Source organism: Callorhinus ursinus, unplaced genomic scaffold (genome assembly GCF_003265705.2).
Source record: "Callorhinus ursinus isolate GAN/ISIS: 27379988/994484 unplaced genomic scaffold, GSC_fseal_2.0 scaffold1, whole genome shotgun sequence".
In the NCBI taxonomy this organism is placed as follows: Eukaryota; Metazoa; Chordata; class Mammalia; order Carnivora; family Otariidae; genus Callorhinus; species Callorhinus ursinus.
Genome location: NW_027397063.1, coordinates 34,051,433 through 34,072,135, shown reverse-complemented (window position 1 = coordinate 34,072,135; position 20,703 = coordinate 34,051,433). Strand labels below are relative to the sequence as shown.

The following is a 20,703-nucleotide window of genomic DNA, read 5'->3' as shown; positions in this document are numbered from 1 at the left end:
ACATGATTAATGGGTTTGTCTTTGAATATACTGAGTGGTACTAATGAGTTGGTGGGAAGAAAACATCTGAACTTCAGGAAGGGAGTTAATAAGGTTCAGTGACAGCTCAAGTCATGGGAGTAAATAGGATTTCCCCAGGAAAGAGCAAGAAAATAAGTGGACTAAAGACAGACACTAAGAGAATACCTTTATTTAAAGGGAGACAAAACTCAGAAAGGAAATAACGAAGGCTTCACCTGATGTAAGTGCAGCTTTGAGAAAAGATGGAAAGAAAGGTGTTTTTTGTTTGTCTGTTTTGGCTTGGTTTTTTTGTTTTTTTTACGGGAAGACTTGAACATATGTATAAATGCAGATCCAGGAGAAGAACAGACCTATGGCTTCAGACAGCTAATGGAGGAGTCAGCTTCAGAAAAGATGGGGTTCCAGCACTTCATCTGAAACAATATGGGAACGTGAACAGGGAACCAGGATGTTTTAAGTAAATAAAAGTTCATGATAGAAAGAAAGCCTTGATAATAGTGGAGTGGGAGACAAGGTAATCAATGAGAGAGAAAATAGAGAAGTTTTAGTCCTGCGGCTGTGGTGATAACCCCTGAGCAATTACTACTCAAGGGTTTTTTGTTGTTGTTGTTGTTGTTTTAAGAATCCATGTTCTAAAACCTCTATCGGATTTAAGTATACAGACAGCCCCATGTCTCACATCTGTATTTTAACAACCTAGACTACATGCCAATAACGGAGATTTATAATGAAGATACACATCATCAAAGTAAGTTCAAATTCTATTCCCTAAGTCCAATTATTAAAGGATTGAAGATTGAAGATCCTAATTCAAGACAACAAACTGATGACAAAGTTTTCTTTCCTCAAACATCCTGAGACACCCTGAAAAATAAGGTGAAAAATATATACATATATTTTTAAGTACTAAAACTCAAAACAATAAAGTAAATAGGATAGAATTATTAACTAATAACAGATTTCAACACATTTCTGAAAGATGATATGCAGACAAAGGAGTGGCAGCAGATCAAGAGCATGGAGAGAGCCTCTCATGGCGAGAACAGCCACAGAGGGCGTAATTTGGGGAAATATAGAGAAGTTTGGGAACTGGAAATGCCAGATATAATGTGATGGGAGTAAAAAGTGAAAACAAGGATATTAATTCAGAGCATATATAAGAAACCATGGATTCCATACTCCCATATTTGGCAAGTCAGGCAGCCAGGTAAAAAGTCTGGAAGGTTTTTATCTAAGAAAGTTGAATAAATTATTTGGGGAGACCTAGGTCAGCCACTGTCAGTATTTATCCCCCAAAACCAAAGACCTCCACATTCTACCTTGAAGGGAGCCTCCAGAGTAATTGCCAGCTCATCATAAAGTGACATCACTAGGCAAAAAATCCCACCCCTAAAATAAATTTCGTATTTTATTGTCCCATTAAATAAAAACGTACAACCAAGGATTGCCAGATAATTTTGGGCGAGAAATGCTTAAGCAATGTGTAAGAGTAAGAACAAAATAAACAAAAAAAATGGCCTAGGAAGAAACAGAAAATTCAGGAAACAAGAGACATAATAAGACCTACTCAATGCAAAAAGATCAGCAAAGATACAGCACCCATAAAACAATAACAGAATGCCATGAAACAGGACCAAGAAAAGGGCTCATAGGAGTTAAATATATGTTTAACAAAATAAATAAGATTCTGTAGAAGTTTAGAAGTTAAGGTTGAAGAAATCATCCAAAAAAGTAGAACAACAGACTGACTAAAAATGAGACAAGTAAGATCAGTCAAGTAGGTCCAAATTTCAATTAACAGGAGTACTGGAAAGGTAATATAGAGAACTGGAAGTGGGGGGGACACTAAATCAGTGAAATAGTAAGAGAATTTTCCAGAGATAAAAGGAGTGTTCAAGATGAAAGAACTCGTGAAGAGGCTAGAACACTCTTTATTATTTATTGAGCATCTATTATGTTGCTAGGCAATGTTCTAAATGTTAGACATATACTAAATACACCAACAACAATAAACTCCTTGCCTTCATGAAGCTGACATTCTGGCTGGGGGAGACAGAATACAAACAGTAACAATAACACTAACAGTAAGTCTGTCATGAACTAAACTGTGCCCCCCTCCCCCAAATTCATTTGCTGAAGTCTTAACCCCCAGTATTCCAGAATCTGATGGCATTGGAAAACAGGACCTTTAAAGAGGTAACTAAGCTAAAATGAGGTAGGCCCTACTCTAATAGAACTGGTGTCCTTATAAGAAAAGGACCTTTGGACCCAGAGTTACAGAGGGAAGACCCCAGGAAGACACAGGGAGATGGCAGATCTCTACCAGCCAAACAGAGAGGCCTGAGGAAACCAACCCTGGGGGCCTTGGTCTCAGACTTCCAACCTCCAGAACTGTGAGAAAATAAGCCTCTGTGACTTAAGCCCCTCAGTCTGTGGTAATTTATGGTAGTCCTAGAAAGCTAATACTAAGTATATACACACCAAAGGACAACTTGTGTGTGTATGTAAACACACACATAGACACACATAAATACACAGACACACACACTTCTATGTATGTATGTTTCTGTATTTTTTCCTCACCAGACAATTCTCCCTCCAGTTCTCTGAAAACACTGACTGCATGTTCAACAATTTAACTAAATTCTGACATTATTCACCTGGAGTTAGTGTCAGATCCCACAGGTTAAGGGCTAAGTCCTACAAGGCTGCCCTTCAGATGCCAATTGGAAGTCTAGGCCTCTGGTACTTCTGACTGACCTGCCATAAATTAAGGGTTCCCACAACCCCCGTCCTTGGGTTCAACAATTTGCTAGAATGGCTCTCAGAACTCAGGAAAAGAATTTACTTATTAGATTACTGATTTACTATAAAAAGATACAATTCAGGGATAGCCAGATGGAATGCATAAAACAAAGTATGGGAAAAGGGGTGCAGACTTGATGTGCCCTTTCCAGGCATGCCACCCTCCCAGCACCTCCTCACCAACCTGGAAGCCCTCCAAATCCCTTCAGTTAGGGTTTTTTTTATGGAGGCTTCATTAAGTAGGCATAAATGATTAAAACATTAGCCACTGGTAATTTAACTCAATCTCTCTGGAGGAGGCGGCACAGGAGAGGGGTGCTGAAAGCTCCAACCCTGTAATCACCTAGTTGGTTCCCCTGACATCCTTAGAGGCTTTCCAAAAGCCACCTCATTAAAGTATACTAAGGTGTGGTTGAGAAATAACAAATATTGCTCCTTTCATATTAACAAAAAGGAAATATTGTAACAAAAGATGGTCCTATCTCTCTTATCGTTTAAGAAATTACAAGGGTTTTGGAAGCTCTGGCCTGGATGCAGTAACAAAGGCCAAATATATCTTTACAACATCACAGTTTGCATACAGATTTTTTTACTTAGTAATAGGTTTACGAAGAAAATTAAATCACGGTAACAGGATGAGAAGAGCTTGGATGGTGGGGGCTGGTAAGCAGATTACAATTTTACATGGGGTAGTTAGAATAGGGTGACACTTCAGGAAGTGACATTTGAACAAAGACCTGAGGCGGTAAGGAAGTGGCCATGCAGATTATCTGAGGGAAGAGCATTCCACCAAAAGGAATGGCCAATGCAACCACCCCGAGGCATGTTCAAGGAAAGAGGAGCGCGCCAGTGTGGCTGAAGCAAGGTGAGGAAGGGGGTGGCAGAATGCGATGAGATCAGAGAGTTAAGAGGAGGGGGTGTAGAAGGTCTTATATTAACACTGTAAGCACTTCAATCTTATAATAAATGAAAAACATCCATACTTAGATGCATTATTATTAAACTTCACAACTTCAAGAACAAAAGATGCTAAATGCCTTCAGAAAGAAAAATGGGTCACCAATAAGGCTCCAGGAAACAGACCGGCATCAATGGCATAGCTCACTTGAAATCCTGGAAAAAAAAGCAATTTAAAGTGGATGCTATTTACTGCCAAACTGTCAAAGAAATATATAGGAGAAATACAGAAACGTTCAGATATCTGATGACTCAGAAATGTTACCTCTAGCAAAATGAGGAGGTAAATCAAGAAAGGGGAGAAATGTGATACTGAATGTAGTAAATGGAACATAGGAAAGCAGTGGAGGGAATGAATCTCAGAAGCCCAGAGGGTAACTGGTCCAGATTAGAATGAGAGGGAGATCTTTAGAAGGAAGTGAGAAGGGATAGAAGAGATAAAATGACTGAAAAGTGAGAAAACCTTGAAGATTTGGTATATGTAACTGGGCTGGGGCTGCACGGAGGGAGAAATAGAGGAGAGAGAGAGAGAGATTTTCCCATCAAATTTGACTGTAGGAACATTTTCCTTTCAGCACGCGATCATAACACTGAACCAACAGAAAGGGAAATGCAATTCTAAGGTATCAGTTCCAATTCTAAGGTATCAGTTCTGCAGTGAACAATATTTACAGAAATATATACTGATTATTGGTCTTCAATGTTCAGAATCATTCCACAGACTGATCTTAGTAATGCTTCAGAACAGATTTGTACATCTCAGAAAGAATACTGTGGACCAGACAGTAAAGGTGCAGTTGTAAGCCACCAGGAAATGGGGAGGAGAAATGGAAGACAGGGTGGGACTGCAAATATTCTTGTAACACAGAGAAACCAAGAGATAGTGGCCTCATTATTTCAAAAAAGAATAAAGTTGGAAGTGTGTTCAGAAACCCATTCCACTACTAACAGAATAAGAAGTGTAAATCTAAGCATGTAGTGCTAAGTTTCTGAACTGAATGAGTGAGAAACTGAGAACAGGGTAAGAACTCAGGGTGCAGAGTGGGGGAAGGAGGTAAGGGTGGCACAGGTGAGAGAAGCCCTAGCAGGAGGTCAGTAGTCAAAGCCTGAAGTTGACAAATTAAAAAATAAAAGATAAACATACTAGTTAGAAATTTGGAAGCGGGCGCCTGGGTGGCTCAGTTGGTTAAGCGACTGCCTTCGGCTCAGGTCATGATCCTGGAGTCCCGGGATCAAGTCCCACATCGGGCTCCCTGCTCAGCGGGGAGTCTGCTTCTCCCTCTGACCCTCTTCCCTCTCGTGCTTTCTATCTCTCATTCTCTCTCTCTCTCTCATATAAATAAATAAAATCTTTAAAAAAAAAAAAAGAAATTTGGAAGCAACATGCAGAATAGCTGAAGAACAGAAGTAATTAGAAGTGGTTGCCTGTGAGGAACAAGACTAGGGAAGGAGTGAGTGGGGAGTGGTAGGAGTAAATCTCTTTTAACTAAAAGTTCATTTTTATTTTCAATTTTTACCCATATGATGTATTTCTATGATAACACAAATTAAAGGGGAGCTATGACAGTAGGACAAATACGAAAAATGTCCCCACAGATGTCAGTTAATTTTTGTTTTTGTTTTTACTCTTAAGGGATTAACTCTCTAGAAAACTTATTCCCTGAGGTTCCAGATAACTAAAATTTTATAGTATTCAGAATTTCTAGTCTTCTCATGTATTCATTTATTGTAAAAAATATTTGGGGAAGTGCCTACCACTGAAGGCCGACTTTAGTGTTTGTTGGCAGTCTCTAAAAAAATTTTTATATGTATCTTACTTTTCACTGTCCTCTAAATATTCCCCACAAAAACAAAAAAGGTTCCTATCTAGACACCAGAAATGTGAACCATTCATAGGTTCACATTTGTGAATAGCCTGTGGTAGGAAGAATAATGGCCCCCCAAAGTTGGCCATATCCTGATCCCCAGTACTTTTAACATGTCACATTACTTGGCAAAACGGTATTTGAAGATGTGATTAAATTAAGGAACCTGAGATAGGAACACTAAATCGGATTATCTGAGTATGCCCAATGTAATCCCAAAGATCCTTATAAATCAAAAAGGGAGGCAGAAGAGTCAGAGAAAGAGGTGATGACTGAAGCTAAGGCAGGAGTGACAGGATTGCTGGCCAAAGACCAAAGCCAAGGAATGTGAGCTGCTTCTGGAAACCGGTGAAGGTAAGGCAATTCTCCATCTTAATCCCTCTGGGCTGCTATAACAAAAATACCATAGACTGGGTGGCTTAAACAATAAACATTTATTTCTCACAGTTCTGAAGGCTGGAAAGTCCAAGATCAAGGTACCAGCAGGTTTGGTGTCTGGTGAGGACCTGCTTCCTGGTTCACTGATGGCTCTTGTGTCCTCACAGGGCAGAAGGAGTCGGAGAGCTCTCTGGGGTCTCTTTTATAAGGGCACTAATCCCATTCATGAGGGCACCACCCTCATAACCTAATCACCCCCTAAGCCCTACCACCTAAAACCATCGCCTTTGAGATTAGGATTTTGATTAGGATTTTAACATATCAATTTTAGGAGGATACAAACATTCAGTCTATAGCACTCACCTAGAGCATCTGGAAGAAATTGCAGCTCTGCAGGACCTTGATTTTGAACTTAGAACCTCCAGAAGTGTAAGATAATAAACTTGCGCTACTTTAAGCCACTAACTTTGTTGTAATTTGTTATAGCAGCAATAGGAAATTAATACACACCTGGTGATGGCTTTTTTGTTTTATATACAGCTAACATACTAAGGCATCAGAAGATTTTGCTGAAATTGTGTTAAGTTACAACTACACTCATTTTGGATTATTTTCTGACTATAGCAATGGGTTTAAGATTTCCTTTAAAAAACTTAGATTACTATGGAGGGGATTTACACAGTTTGAATACAGTTTGTTTAAACCCCCGCTAAAAGGACTTATTTTGCTCCTACTTCCACAATTAGCAAAGCCAATGCCTAATCAAATAAGTATGATTCTTTCTTATTACAGTTATACAGAAGTACATAGAAGGCTTATCATTTACAAACAATATGTTCCTGGCTTGATGGAAATTTAATTTCTACAATGTTGGCTAATTCTCCTGGTTTGTTTTCATTCCAACATTCATAATTTATGTTTCTAAAATTAGACTGGTATAACTTACCTGGTCACATTAATTTCTAAACAAGAAAATTGTGTGTGGCAACACAAAGGCTTTTTTACAAACTGGGTTAATCTCAACACCCTAGTACAAAATGTTAGGGATTTCTGTCAAATGGTTGTTGTTTTGCTGCTGCTGATTGTTGTTTAAACACCATTTTTTGTCCTTTTGCTTATAGTAGTTATAGATTTCAAAAATACTGTAATTTTGTATTCACAGATCAAGGAAAACAGGCATGTGAAGAAACCTCACTCCCGGGTTCAAACAGCTGAGAATTATTAAAAAGTGTAAAGATATCTTTATAATTAGCATTTACCAATACATACAAGAGTTTCTTCACTTTTGACACATTAAGTGGCAATAGGTACTTAATTTCAGTTAAGGCTAGAGTATTTAACAACTCTATAGATTAGTTCAATGATTTAAAAACCAATACTTCTGGTATTGGCATTCCAATAAATTAAAAGATAATTTAGTGTTTTACAATATACTAAGTAATAATTAACACATTTCTAAAATATAAGTACATAAACATGCACTACTTTGCCTACTACAGTGGTGTCTAGAATAAATCATCTGCTTCCATAATTCAGCATACTTTTGAAAGAGCCCATAAGAACCAAGTAATTATTATTTCATCCACATCATAAAAAGACTATATATATATATATATATATATATATTTTTTTTTTAGAATAGTTAGGAGAGTGTGAGAAGGGTGTGATGCTTCAGGACAGAAATAATTACAATCAGAATGGAAGAAAGATATTGCTCAGTAGGTCTAACAAGCTCAGTAAGAAACTTAAAACTCTGGAAAGGGGAAAAAAACATTTAGAAGTCAGAGAAACTTGAATAATACAAGTAAAGTGGCAAAGTTGTGGTCATGACCATATAAAAATATAAGTCAGGATTAGAGAAGAAAAATAAGACATGTTGGATCTGAGGTCTGTTAGAAGGCAAAAAAGGTTCTCTCTACACTTATGTAAATTTCTGTACCATGCAAACTTTTTTTTTCCTTTTTTTTTAAATATTAAGAAAGAAAACTAAACAACTAGGCAACATCCATTTTGGCATAATGGTATCCTCTGCTAACTTTCTCCAAATGAGCTGTGGCCCCTTGGCTTCTCAATGACTATAAATTTCATAGTTTATTTATTTTTTTAAGATTTTATTTATTTATTTGACAGAGAGAGACACAGCAAGAGGCAACACAAGCAGGGGGGAGTAGAAGAGGGAGAAGCAGGCTTCCTGCAGAGCAGGGAGCCCAACGCGGGGCTCGATCCCAGGACCCTGGCATCACGACCTGAGCCGAAGGCAGACGCTTAACAACTGAGCCACCCAGGCGCCCTAAATTTCACAGTTTAACAAGAACCGAATAATAGGATATTTTTCACCTATGCTATATCACTAACTAAACTACATGAAATTACAACAAACCAAGCTGTATTAATGGCATTATTTACCACTGAATTATAACAGATGCTAGAGAGATGGTCAGAACTTTCTAATCATACTTGCCAGCAGCAGGCAGAAAAAGATGTCATGACTAACTACAGTATATGGAGCAAAAGTATTATTTTGATCAGATTAGGTGGAAGGCTAACCTAATACTTTAAATTGAAATAGAAACTAGTAGACATTATCTTGTTTTATACGTTATTGAAAACACAATGCCTAACTATAATGCAGAACGAGGGGAAGTACTTCAAAAGGAAGCAGATTTGCCACATAATACAATCCCTCTATCATTAACTGAAACATACATTCTCCTCAGAAACCCCCTACCTAAGTCATGATCAGGCTTAACCCTACTTTAAATCTGAAATAAGATTCTATCTCACAACACTGCTGTAGTTTGAAATAAAGCCAGTGTTGATTAACAGTACAGCATAAAATAAAATGGGAAATGCTTTTATCTCAAGTATTCCTAACAGAAAAAGAATGATGACTTTCTTTGCCACAGAACTTATGCTAGATAGCCTGTTGCTTTATGGCAGATACTGGCTATACAAATTTCTCCAAATCTTTGGTTGTCTTTCAGCATATTACAGAATAGGATCAGATGCATTTTGTGCTTGAACCGCCTCTTAATGAAGCAGCTAAAAACAAAATAAAACATATTCTAAAAAAAGAAACCATTAAATAAAATGTTAAATTAAATTTTCCCGTTTACAAACAGAAAACCTTAGTTGATTTCTGGCAGTTCACAGAGTAGATCTGAATGATAGGTCTACTGACCTATCTGAATGAGATCTGAATGAGAGGTCTACTACCTCTTTTTTTTTTTTTTAAAGATTTTATTTATTTATTTGACAGAAAGAGACACAGCGAGAGAGGGAACACAAGCAGGGGGAGTGGGAGAGGGAGAAGCAGGCTTCCCGGGAGCAGGGAGCCCGATGTGGGGATGTGGGGCTCGATCCCAGGACTCTGGGATCATGACCTGGGCTGAAGGTAGACGCTTAACGACTGAGCCACCCAGGCGCCCCTCTACTACCTCTTATATTCCTTTGTGAAATCCAAAAGTTCTGCAACCTACAGTTTTTTTTCTTAGGTTTATGGCAGACTCATTTGGCCTCAAAATCTGACCTAAATTGATGTGAGGCTATTTATGCTCAAGACTTAGCCCATGTGATATAACTATTCAGAGGTTTTGTTGAAAACGTATTAATGTATGATGACAGGGTGCTGCCTTGGACCCTACTGGGGGAAGTGGATAACGTCTTCTACCAAATATCTACTAGATTACTTTTTAAAATCCAAACAAATCAGAATTCTGAAACATATCTGGGCTCAAACATTTTGAATAAGATTTTGGATGGTATTTTAGATGCAAATGAGTTACAATGCAAAGCTACATAAAATATATTCTGTCTTATTATCTACATGATAAACTAGCCACATAGTTAACTGATGAGAGCTAAATTTAATTACTTTTAAAAGTAAACCATTTCAATCTTAACTTTAAAAAGCACCAGATAGGTAAATCTGCAATCTATATGCAGGAGTCCGTCAGTGTTTTCCTATTCTAATACACAGTAAGCAAAAAAACTGGATTGTTTTGTGTTCTCTCAATACATCAAGGATTCCTCCTTCCCTCCAAAAAGTGTTTTGATTTGTATGTATATTTTATTTATTTCGTATTTTTTAAAGAGCACTTTGTACAATCAATAATAAAGTCCTTTTTTTCCGGAGTTTATTTTGTCATTTTGTTCAGTGCTTTTCCTTGAATTCCTCCACCCCTGAAAGATCTGCTCAAAAAAAAAAACAACACAGAATTAAGCCCCAAGAGCCATTTAAGGTACTGGCTTAGAAATACGATGAGAAGATGCTGGCATTCCCAGCACAAGAAGGGAGACTACCTTTACATTTCCAGCTTGGTCCACATAGTTTTCCAACCCTCAAGAAGTAAAGTATAATGGTCGAGGGGGAAAAAAAATGACTACCTGACCTTATTACTTTGAAGAAAAAAAGTATTATTACTTTAATAAAAACAAGTTCAATGACCTTAAAAAAACTAAAAAAAAAAAAGAAAAAAAGACCCCAAAATAAAAAACAAACTAAAACATCTTGGAACCCTGGCAGCTATCAAGGTTCCAAAGTAAAGGTATTTCAAATTTAACCAAAATTGAAAACACGATGCAGGGTGTCCTGTTGTTCCTAAGGTAAATCTCTGAATCTCAGAAAATGTTATTTAAATAGCTACTAAAACAACCTAAGACATTTTTAAAATATAAATTACATTTTCCTGGGCTATTCTTCTGTTCCTTGATTAGAAATCTGGCATTCTGTTGGGAGGGTCAGTGTTAATTAGATCACTAAATTTAACCGTTTTCTGCATTTAAAAAGACTGAAGCAAACTGCAGAAGAAAACAATCAGCACAGCAATAGTGCCATCTTTTGACCAAAACAGAAAGTGATTCTTTTCCCCTTTAATTCCTCATGATTTACTATCAGGAGATAAACAACATCTTTTTATGTCTTCCTTGTAACATGTTTGAAGTTACAGTCACTGTCCCTCCTACAACAATTTCTGTTGTAGAAGTAAAGCAATCACAGATGTCTGTACTTTTGAAAAACTAAGATTACAGCTAAACATTATTAATGATTAATGTATTTATTCTTCATCTTTCCTCAAGTCCCTTCTATCAACATTAAAGCATTAAGGCAATAGCTACCTTTTCTTCAGATGTAAATATGGAGAAGCAATCAAGTGAAATAGACTTAAAGATTCCTTTATTGCCACAATATTCTCAATCTTGTTGCCTTCATCTTAGAAACGCTAGTATTAAACATTTTTTTTTTAAACACCATTTTTTTTAAAACACTGTAGTAACTTTAAAAATTTTAAAGGGGCATAACAGGAGCATCAATCCAGCAATTGGTCCCTTGTAACCATTTAATATTCAATTAGCATTTCAGAGGTTCTACATAAGGCTACTTTATAAGGTTACTTTCAACTTACATAGAATTTGAAAAACATTTATATAATTAATATGAAAGATGTATGAAAACTACTGGCAGTCTCTGTATCTTACTACTCAAATGACAAACTAAATCCCAAACTGATAAGGTTAAATGCTTCCAGAGGACACTGCACACACAGCACATGTTCCTCCAGGAAGAAATTTTTACTCTTTCTTTCGAATAAAATAGAAGATTCCTGTATCAACAGGAATATGGATTTGGTCCAGGAATCAAATGAGATGTGATTCCTATATGATTCCTATATTAGCCAAGTGAAAGACAAGCAATCAGTCTAATTAGTCATGTTACCTTATGTTTACTTAAATAAACATTACTTAATTTAAAGAGCACCTCACACATGGAGTCTTAATAAAATCTTATGAGGTACACTGGGTAAACAGTCTGACCCAATTTATCAAATGGAGGATCACAAAGACTCAGTGACTTACTCAAAGTTACACAGCTAAATAATGCAGCACAAAGACTGCCACCCTAACCTAATACCAGGAAAAGGACTGCAAGCTTTACCACTGCTACATACCCTGAAGCAAATGGTACCACTGCTAAAATAAATATGGAATCTAGGGCAATAAAACAGAGAATGCCACGTGTGTACATTTTATCATTCCAACTGTCCCAAATACTCACTGAAGGTAAGGGGTAACTATATATTTCCAGGCACTTTTAACATAAAGAAACTAAGAATTAATAGGTCTGACCCTATGACCTGAGAATCTTGGCTACCTGCTCCTTTTATAGAACATACACTCTTCACCTCTTCAGGTGATACAGCACAGAATTTATGATGAGGTAAATGAAAGCAAATACCTCATGTTGAGACATAATTTGAACCTCTTCATCACAGAATGACATCTAGTTTTTTTAGAATTTTAACAAACTATACTCACTGTTAGAACCTATAAGTGAGAACCTCCATTAAAATTCCAAATAATTTGGAGTAATTCGGTAATTATTCCAAATTCCAAAACATCTGGCAATTCGTTTAACCAAATTTTGTTTCCATAACTTTAAATAAAAAATGTTTTCCTCAGAAGCTTGTTGATAAAATGAGTACAAAACCAGCCTAAAAGGTTCATTTTCAGCCTTCATCTAACTAAACTATTTGATTCTGTCATTCATCCTCAACCTCAAGAAACGTTCTCCCACTGCGGCTTCCTGGACACCACTCTTCCTTTGCTCACACCTCCTTCTCTGAAGTTCCCTTTTAGCCTCCTTAACCACCTTTCCTCTTCTTTCTATCCATTCAATAACAGTCTTCCTGAGAATTTTATCCTTACTTTTTTTTTTAAGATTTTATTTTTAAGTAATCTCTCCACCCAGCGTGGAGCTCAAACCTACAACTCTGAGATCAAGAGTCATATGCTCTACCGACTGAACCAGCCAGGTGCCCCTCCTTGGTTTATTTTTTTTCCCCCAAAGTTGGGTGTTTTACATGTTATCTCATTCAATCTTTCAATTAAGTTTTTAGACATTAGTTATTATTCCCACTTTGCAGATGAGAGAGAAAACCAAGGCAAGAGTTAAGCAACTGCTACAGGCCACTCAGTAAATACCCAAAGCAAGAATCAAATCCAGACAATAGAGCTCTATAGCTCATGCTGTTAACCAAGGTGTTATCCTTGACTTTTTCCTTCCCACTCCGGAGCCAATCAATCACTAAGTTCTATTAATTCTCCATTGAAATTATCTTGCAAATCTATCATGTACCTATTTCCCTATCATTTACTTCATTAAGGCCTTTGTCATCTAATTCTTGACGGTTGTAAAATTTTTCAAATTGGTTTTCTTGCTGAAGGATTTTCTTGTAAATCTTCTTTGTATCCTCCAATATTATCTGACCAAGGGATTTCCAATTTGTGACAAACACTTCTAACTGTTCCTCAATACCAGTTCTCCCTTCCTTCTGTAGTAATGCAGTTTTTAATTGGGTATAGCTAAGGCTAATTTCTGAAACTGCCTTTTACTAGTCTTATGACTAAGTCTAATCCATGAGATGTGAGCAGAAGTAATGTGAGGTATGTTCTTTTGTTCCTTCCTACTAGTTGCAATGCAGATTAGGCAGCAAGAGCTGAAATAAGCGATCCTAGACCATGAGGTGGAAGAAAGTTGGGGCCTGAATCCCTGATGATTATGGAGTCTGGCAATCAAATGATTGCCAGAACAACCCTGAGAAACCTAGTCAGGCTTTTACTTATTTAAGTCACTATTATTTTGAGTCTCTCTATTTCTTTCTGTTATATTAGAAGAAAAATTATCTTCACTTACAATGAATTTGGCACCAAATGTGGACTTGCTTTAGCAGCATCTAAAATGTAGAACTGGCTTAGTAAGCAGGCAATAGAGAGAATATTCAAACAAACAACTACTGGCTAGAAAGCCAGTGACTATTGATTTTATGTGTCGACTGGGCCATTGTGCCTAGATATTCGGTTAAACAGTATTATGGATGTTTCTGTGGTGGTATTTTTGGATAAAATTAAATTTAAATCAGTGAACTTTGAGCAAAGCAGAATGCACTCCATAACGTGTTTGGGTCTCATCCAGTCACATTTGAAGGCCTGAATAGAACAGAAGATTGACCTCCCTTGAACAGGAATTCTACCAGCTAGGATTATTCAGACTTGAACCACAACATCAAATCTTCTCTGGGGCGCCTGGGTGGCTCAGTCGTTAAGCGTCTGCCTTCAGCTCAGGTCATGATCCCAGGATCCTGGGATCGAGTCCCACATCGGGCTCCCCGCTCAGCGGGAAGCCTGCTTCTCCCTCTCCCACTCCCCCTGCTGTGTTCCCTCTCTCGCTGTGTCTCTCTCTGTCAAATAAATAAATAAAATCTTTAAAAAAAAAAAATCTTCTCTGGATCTCCAGTGTGCTGACTCATCCTACAGAGTTTGAATTTGCCAGCCTCTATAACTGTGTGAGCCAATTGCTTTAAAAAATCCCTTTCTGGGGGCGCCTGGGTGGCTCAGATGGTCAAGCGTCTGCCTTCGGCTCAGGCCATGATCCCAGGGTCCTGGGATCGAGTCCCGCATCGGGCTCCCTGCTCCTTGGGAGCCTGCTTCTCCCTCTGCCTCTCTCTCTCTGGCTCTCATGAATAAATAAAATCTTTAAAAAAAAAAAAATAAAAAAAAAAAATAAATAAAAAATCCCTTTCTATATATATACATACATCCTATGTTTCTCTGCAGAACCCAGATTAATACAGCCAGTAACCCTTATTATGCCATGGGATAACATTTAATAAATTCATTGTTTATGATATCTTGGAAGATGGACTACATGCTAAACAAAGCTTATGTAACTCTAAGGTGACTAGAAAAAAAATTCTCAAAATGTTAGTGTGTATTAATGAGAGAAAGCTTAGAAAAGATCCTAGGATTTGGAAGAAGAGATGGAAGGACTACAGTTCTGCTAAGGAAGGCGCTCTGCCTGTGGATTATAATCTAAATCAACAAGGAATTCAATAATTTGGGCCTTGTTAGGGTTGAAAAAGTCAAGAGATTCTGTGCCCCAAAGTAAAGCAGTGATAAAAAGGTATCCCTGAAGAGGCAGCTCTTACAGGTAAGACTGTGGCCTCAAGCCTTGCTCAAGCACTTCTGAGTGAATGTTCTTATCAGATAGTGGGATTTAGTCCCAAAATAAAGATGTTTCTCACTCAATAAAATGGAATAAACCTCTGATATACACAATATGAATAAATTTCAAAAATGTTACGCTGAGGGAAAAATTCCAGATAAAAAAGAATACACGTTGTCTGATTACATTTTCATAGTTTGAGAATAGGCAAAGCTAATCTATTAGTAAGAGAAGTCAGAACAGTGGTTGCCTTTGGTGAGAGAAGCAAATGGATTCTAAGGAAGCACCAGGAATCTTTCTGGGGTGGTAGAAACGTTCTCTATTTTGATAGGGTTGTGGGTTACACATGCCTTTGTAACTGCCAAAATTCCCTAAAACGCACATATGGCCTAGTGTACACACACGTTGTTACAGATCCACTGGCTCAACTTGTAGGTGGGGTGGGGGTAAGCTCCTCCAGCACTCATGGGATCCTCCTTCAGCTTCTCTGAATTCTAGGCCACAGTTCCTATGCAGGTCCATAATGAAGTGCACCAGCTATTCTGCAGACCACCCACATCATTATGATCAGATGCTTAGAGGTGATAGGAGACCTATACAGGTTCTGGTGATAGAAAGACATGGTTCCTCTGTCCTTCTGGGTTATAGTCTGTCTTTGTTCTCCCCCACTTTGTGTGCTGGTTAGTAGCCCTGGCTAACTTCAGGTCCCACACCAGACGTAGGGGCACAATTATATAGAACTTTTACAGATTGTTTAACCAGCTCCCATGATTCAGTAACATCTAATTCCTGTAAGATCCCTTACATCACTTAGAGAGATTCTTCTCTGACCAAACCCTGTCAGTCTGTAATACCTCTGCTTCTTATAGATTGAGACAATGTGTGTAATTAACTCTCAAGTCAAGGAGTTAAAATTCATTCTTTGCTTCATCTTTCTAGATGTTTAGCAAGTTCCAATGCTTACATAATTATTTTCCAGTTTCCTTTTGATCAAACTGTCATTCATCCTTCTAGACTTACTTCAAAGTTCATATAATCTCTAAAACTTTCACTGACTTCCCATGGAATTCCTTCCTCTTGTTTTCTCCAAGCAATAAATTTTCAGCTCCTTGAAAACATGGTTTATATTACATTCATTTTGCCTTATTTATATATAGCACAACTGGAAAGTATGTTCTCAAAATATATTTATTAAATAGTGAATGAATGAATGCTACCTTAATTAAAAGGTAGGTCAAGCAGAGAACTTTTCAACAGTGTAAAACAAAAGGAACATATTTCATTGCAACTAACACTCAAAAATTCTGAATAGTGGGGTGGTTGAGTCGGTTAAGCAACCGACTCTTGGTTTCGGCTCAGGTCATGATCTCAGGGCCATGGGATCGAGCCTCGCATCGGGCTCCCTGCTCAGTGGGTAGTCCACCTGAGATTCTCTCTCTCCCTCTCCTCCTCCTCCTCCCCATTCATGCTTTCTCTAAAATAAATAAATAAAATTTTAAAAAAAATCCTCAATAGTGAACAGCTCAAGCAACCTACAACTCTCACGTTATAGAACAGATGGAAATGTTAGTGGCCAGAGGCTTTATTTGGAAAAAAAAATAATAGTTTTTGCCAACAAGTAATTTATAAATATGAGAAAGTAGAATAATCTGTTAATGAAGGTTACTACATAGCAATTGTGGTCTCAATTCTGATTGAGTGGAATAGTTTGGTAACTTTTAGCAGGGAACTCGACTTTCCATAGGGAAAACCACTTTAAAACTGAGATATGTGGTACTGTGATCTTGTGATTTATAATTTTATATATATATATATATGGTCTTCAATCCTTTTTCTGGCACAGGGCTCCAAAAGCTTTGAAATTTCCTAAGAGATGAGAGTAACAAAGTTATCTTTTGTTATACAAATGAGGTGAAATTTTGAACACCAACTAAGGGTGGGCACTGGTTTCCAGAGGAACCAACGTGTGACCAGGGTAGAACTTTCAGTCTCATCCTCCAAACCTCTACGGAGGCATGAGGGGCTAAAGATTTAACAACTGCCAATAGTCAACAATTTAATCAAGCATGCCTATATAATAAAGCCTCCATAAAAACCCAGAAGGCCAGGTCAGAGAGCTTCTGGGTTGGTGAACACGTGGAGAAGCTGGGAGAGAGTAACACGGCCACAGAGTGCATGGAGGCTCTGTGCCCTTTCCCATATACCTTGCATCTTTTCCATCTGGATATTCATCTGTATCCTTTATCATATTCTTTAAAAGAATTGGTAAATGCACGTAAATGTTTCTCTGAGTTCTGTGAGATGCTCTAGCAAATCAAAATCAACCAGTGGGTCATGGGAACCTTTGATTTATAGCCCATTCGTTAGAAGCAAGGTGACAAACATGGACTTGTAATTGGCTTCTGAAGTGTGGTGACAGCAGTCTTGCAAGACTGACCTCTTGACACTCCAGGCAGAGTGTCAAGAACTGAGTTAAACTGTAGGACACCCAACTGGTGTCACAAAGAACTACTTGATGATGGGGGAACCCCCCCCACCACCACATTGGAATTGGTACCAGAACCCTTTTAGGCACCAAAAATGCCATTAAGACATATTTAAAAATGAAGGTTATCCTGACACTGTTTTTCTGGTAACATAAGGGAAATCAGGTTAGTGTGGAAGGCAGGCAATCTGATTTAAAAGAGAGAAAATAAACCCAGTCCCTAAAAAAAAAAAAAACCTAATTTGATGTACCAATAGAAATATTTTAATTACTACAAAATAATTTAACAAATAATAAAATGACAACTTTAGCCAATTGTTATGAGCTCACAAAGCTTACATGTCTAAATTGTTCCTTTTTTGTCTCCCCCCCATCCTAAGTGTTTAATTCCTCTACATTTTGTCTTTTTTTCCTCTAAGTATTGCAGGGGTTTCTGTTTGATTTTTCCTTACCATTCCATATTTTTTTTCCATGTTACATTGTTGGCTTCTAGTATTCATTTCAAATTTTTCTATTTTTGCTCCTTTTCAACAGTTCCTATTTCTTTCATTTTTCCATGGCCTGTTCTTTATCACTTCAGTCTGTTTTTATCAGTTTACTGTTTCTGCTGGTAAACAGCAGTCTGGGCAAGAAAGCAAATACCGCTATTATGTACTATGACCAAAGAAAACATTAAGGTGAAAAGTTGAAGCTCATGTACAATCTATCAAATAAATGCAGATTCAAAATTAAATTTCAGGTACCATAAGAATCTAAAACACAGATATTTCTAAGTTGATAGTTACCCAGTGCTATCATCAGTTTTAAAAGTATTATTTTACAAACCTTGAGGGTACGCTTCACTATGCTCACAGTAAGTAATCAAATTTCTAGGTATCAAACTGTTTATTATCAAAGAAGTTCTATAAATTCAGGATAAAGAAACATGACCAAGCTTGCTATTTTCAGAGATGCCATACCCAGCAGCTATTCCTTTGTCAGCCTAAGAAACAAAAACAATACTGATAATTATCTTCTCTTCACTGGCAGTAAGTTTTTACTTGAAGAAGGAATATTTTTTATATGGTATTTTTATATATGGTAGAGCAGAGTGATAAATGATGCTAGCTACTCCGGAAATAGATTATAAATGACAAGTTTTAACATATTTATTTCCAATTCTACTTGGAAATCTTATGTTTAGTATTCTTTCCCACCAACAGTTAATACCTCATTAAAATTGGTATAGGAAGATGGGTTAGGGATTAAAAGCTCTCTGCTAAGACTGAATATAAGAAATGCAGATTTGTGTTGCTTAAGTTAGGAAGAGTGACAACAGATTAATTAGGCCTGCCTTTACACAGGATCTTTAATCTACTATCAAATATTGTCTCTTCACTCATGAAAAGAACTAAAAAGCTTTCAAGAAAACCACCAGAATTACTTAATTTTAGCCCATGGCAAATGTGCTTATAAATGAAAAGAGATTGCTTATTACTGATTTAAATGATTTTTTTTAAGTTTTTTCAAACTTTTTTTTTTTAAGTAACAAGAAATTTTCTTCAAATGACATCCCACAGGTTTAATGAGATGAAGACATCACACCTCTAGTTGGATCTGCTGTGATGAACTAAAAGGCTCTCCTGGTCATCCCCCTCCCTTCCCTCAAGATGGCTCCTACAACAATCCTACAAAATCCCTCTGTCTTTACAGAGCAAAGTTTAAAAACCACTATCCTAAATAATTCTTCAGAAGTAAATAACAGGCTGATATAGCATATGTTCTCTGATCATATAAAAATTAAAAACTAATAAATCCCATATGTTTAGAAAAACCAAACCAAAAAAATCCCCATATGTTTAGAAACAGGAAGCAAACTTACAATAAAAAAGATGAACAAAGTTAAATACTGGATCCTGAAAAGACATAAAAATTTGACAAGCCTCAGGCAAGACTGATTAACAAAAATAAAACAGAGGACATCATTATAAATCCTGCAGACACTAAAAAGATAATAAGGAGATACTATATACAACTTTATGTAAGTTTGCAGACTTGGATAAAATGGGAAAATTACTCAAAAAACAAAACCCTCTTAAACTGGTTCAAAAAAAAAAAAGAGAAAACTGTTAAGAGTCCTGTAACTGTGGGGTGCCTGGGTGGCTCAGCTTTATCAGTGGGGAACCTGCTTCCTGCTTCTCCCTCTGCCTCTGCCTGCCACTCCCCCCTGCTTGTGCATGCGCACTCTCTCTGTGTCAAATAAATAAATAAAATCTTAAAAAAAAGAGTCCTGTAACTGTTAAAGAAACAACTAAATCAACGGTCAAAAATTTCCCCACAGAATTCCAGGTCCATTATGGCTTCAACTGCAGTTTCTGTCAAATATTCAAGGGAAAAAAATAATTGCAATTTTCCATACACTGTTCCAGAGAACATAAATGAGAACCCACTCCTCAGTTCATTTTATGAAGCCAGCATAACTTTAATTCCAAACTCTAATAAGACTATTTCCAAAAATGAAAAATTACAGGCCAGTTTCACTCATGAACACACATGAAAAAAATCCTAAGCAAAATATCATACAGAATCCAGAAAAAATTACCTATATATTTCTACATATCACAGAATTATGAAGGGTTTTGTTAAAAATCCAAAAGAATCTATAAATTTTAAACATAACAAATTTATCAATATTGTGAAATAGCAGGAAAATGTCAAAACTTTCTAAATTGATAGATTTAATGTAATTTCAATCAAAATCCCTACAAGTTTTTTATGAAACTTGAAAAGCTGATTCTAAAATGTAAAGATGCAAAGGAATCAAAAATAGCCAACATACTCTTAACAAAACAAAATGAAACAAACAAAAGGGAGTATTTGCACCTACATATTATGACATTAATGCTATGGTAATTAAGTTAGTGTAGCACTAGTTGGGGGAATCTGTAAACAAAGCAATTGAATAAACAGAAATAAGACTGATGTTAATGTGGACATCTGATTTATGACAGAAGTAGCACTACAGAGTACTGGTAAATGGACAGACTTTTCAATAAATCCTGTTGAGGGGCACCTGGGTGGTTCAGTTGGTTAAGCGTGTGATTTTTTTTTTTTTTAATTTTTATTTATTTTTTTTTTTGAAAGAAAATGAGAGAGAGAGAGAGAGAGAGTTCATGAGAGGGGGGAGGGTTAGAGAGAGAAGCAGGGTCCTC

At 37.0% G+C, this 20,703-nt stretch overlaps 1 protein-coding gene across 3 annotated transcripts in view; it reads right to left on the bottom strand.

Moving 5' to 3' along the window:
• The window catches only part of NSUN3 (NOP2/Sun RNA methyltransferase 3), a 56,597-nt gene that overhangs the window by 2,269 nt on the left and 33,625 nt on the right, over positions 1-20,703 (bottom strand). The gene's annotated exons all lie outside the window — the stretch shown is intronic.